Genomic DNA, 2734 nt, shown 5'->3' on the forward strand with positions numbered 1-2734 from the left:
TGGGGCTCTGGTGGAGATATTTAATTTGCTGGCAACAGGCTGGATTAACAATTTGGATGTGAATGTAGATGACTTAATTAGTACATTTGCAGATCCATGAAAATTGGGAATGTTGTTGATAGTGAGAAGGATAGTCTCAGGCTACAGCCTGATATCAATCAGCTGGTAAACTGGGCAAAGCAGGTGAAATTTAATCCTGATAAGTGTGAGGTGATGCATTTTGGGAGATCTAATAAGGGAAGAGTGTAAACAATGAATGGTAGGTCCCTAGGGAGTACTGAGGAACAAAGGGACTTTGGTGTATAAAGTTCATGGGATTCTTGAAGGTATCAGCACAGGTATATAGTGTTGTAAATAAGGTATGCAGAATGTTTGCCTTCATTAGCTGGCGCAAAGAATATAGAAGCAAGAATGTCTTGTTACAACTTTATTAAAGATTGGTTCGGCCATGGGTGGAATGTCGTGTGTGGTTCTGGCTGTCATACTATTGGAAGAATGTGATTGTGTTGGAGATAGTGTAGAGGAAACTTACCAGGGATGGTGCGTGAGAAAGAAAGTCTTGGTTATGAGGAAAAACTGGATAGGCTGGGTTTGTTTTCCCTGGAGCAGAGGTGGCTAAGGTGGGATTTTATTAAAGTATACAAAATTATGAGTGGTATAGAGAAAGTAGATTGTGAGAATCTTTTCCCTGTGGCAGATATACCTAAGACCAGAGACTGTAAGTTTAAGGTCAGCAGATCCGAGAACCTTTTTTCACCCACAGTGTGGTTTTTGTATAGAATGCACTGCCTGACTGGGTGGTGGAGGTGGGTAGTCTCACAACATTTGAGAAGCACCTGGATGAGTATTTAAATTATCAGGGTATAATAGGCTATGGACCAAGTGCAGGTAAATGGGATTATTGTAATCTGATGTTTGTTGGTTGGCTGAAGGGCCTGTATCTATGCTGTATGACTCTGGCCAAATGGCCTTTTTCTGTGCTGTGGATCTGTAAGTAAAGGGTATCCTAAAGAAGACTGATCAGTCATAAATGCTCCTGCACAAGGACACTTCAATCCCAGTACTGGTGACCAGTGACTGACATATATCTGTCACTTGTGTGCAGCTTCTGGACTTGTGAACTCTCATGTTCAGAGCTCTGCCCCTGTTGCCTATTTTTTTTCTAATACAGTCATGGGATGAGGGTGTCACTGGCTAGGCCACCATTTATTCCCCATCTCCAATTGCCCTCTGGATAGTTATGAGTCAACCATAGTGCTGTGGGTCTGGAGTTACATGTAGGCAAGCCCAGGTCAGGATGGCAGTTTCCTTCCCTAAATGGAATTAGGAAACCAGATGGGTTTTTCTGACAACTGGCAATGGATTGGTGGTCAGAATTAAATTCTTAATTCCAGCTATTTCTGTGTTTGCATTTCACCAGCTGCTGTGGCAGGATTTGAACTCCAGTCCCCAGAACATTACCTGGGTCTCTGGATTAACAGTCCAGTGAAAATACCATTTGGCCATTGCCTCATGATTATTAGATTTGGTGGATGGGCTCCGGTAGGAGCCTCAGTGTGGTGACCTTGGGGATATTTCCCAGTCCACATCACTATAATGGGTCGGTGGTTAGATTTTGGTGACATGTAGAACCATGATGGACATGGCCACATTGCCACCGTATCCTTCTTTTGATGTTGTAGCCACTGAGAGGCACAGTCTTCCTCCTGCCCTTGAAGATTTTGGACCACACTTAGTCTGGCACCTCCCCATCATGTGAACCCTGTTACTTGCTGCCACAAGTGGCTCCATCAGGAGCAAGGAGCCATCACTTAAAAGACAAGCCTCCGATTGTGTCAAGGTGGGCATCTACAGGGAATCATTCCTTGATTCTTTGCCTTATTTTCAAATTCTCTCCCTTGGTTCAAATTAAACCAGGTTTTGGCACAATGTGCGGCTTTTTAGTGGTTAACAATATACCTTCATTCTAAATCCTATAATGTCCTTTACTACCAACAAACCCTTTGCCTGTCCACCTTCTTTTCTCTCTGGGCTCCCTCACCACCTGACATCAGCACAAATACCTCCTTTTCTTCAGTGCTATCAATTCCAAAGAAGGACTTGAAACATTAACTCTACCTTCTCTCCATAGACATTGCCAGATCTGCTGAGTTTTTCCAGCAATTTGTTTTTGTTCATTTCAGATCTCCAGCATTTGCAGTTCCTTGTTTTATATTACTATAAGATCCTTACCCACTTAACAAAAATTTAGCAGAAATAAATCAATGCATCTTAGTTTTGCAATTTTCAATTGTTGATTGACCTACCTGAACAATTTTTTTTTTTAGGGAGACCGAGAGAGCTATATATTTTTAATCAAGTCTGGCAGTATTTATGGAGACGGAAGTTAACATTTCTTCGAAACGGACTTGTTGAGTCTCTCCAACGCTTAGTTCTTTTTAAATTTCAGATATCCAGCAGCTGCAGTATTTTATTTTTAACCTGTTCGGACATGTTATTTACAACTCCTGGAGCAGGTGAGACTTGAAACCAGAGATAGTAGGAACTGCAGATGCTGGAGAATCCGAGACAACAAGGTGCAGGGCTGGATGAACACAGCAGGCCAAGCAGCATCATAGGAGCAGGGAGGCTGACGTTTCGGGCCTAGACCCTTCATCAGAAAAGGGGGAGGGGAAGGGGGTTTTGAAATAAATAGGGAGAGAGTGGGAGGCGGATAGAAGAGGGATAGAGGAGA

General features: G+C 42.8%; 1 protein-coding gene across 7 annotated transcripts in view; it reads left to right on the forward strand.

Moving 5' to 3' along the window:
* Window positions 1–246: 246 nt before the first annotated feature.
* Window positions 247–2734, forward strand: part of abcb4 (ATP-binding cassette, sub-family B (MDR/TAP), member 4) — a 97418-nt gene continuing 94930 nt past the window's right edge. For 2 of the 7 annotated variants that reach the window (XM_048612167.1, XM_048612213.1), the window contains exon 1: window positions 265–338. The gene's annotated coding sequence lies outside the window, so the exon portion shown is untranslated. Of the gene's footprint in view, window positions 360–497; window positions 541–2734 lie in introns of those variants that run through there. The other 5 variants (XM_048612190.1, XM_048612179.1, XM_048612173.1 and 2 more) reach the window with 5 other exon arrangements.

The sequence above is a fragment of the Rhincodon typus genome, chromosome 2 (genome assembly GCF_021869965.1).
Source record: "Rhincodon typus isolate 14 chromosome 2, sRhiTyp1.1, whole genome shotgun sequence".
In the NCBI taxonomy this organism is placed as follows: Eukaryota; Metazoa; Chordata; class Chondrichthyes; order Orectolobiformes; family Rhincodontidae; genus Rhincodon; species Rhincodon typus.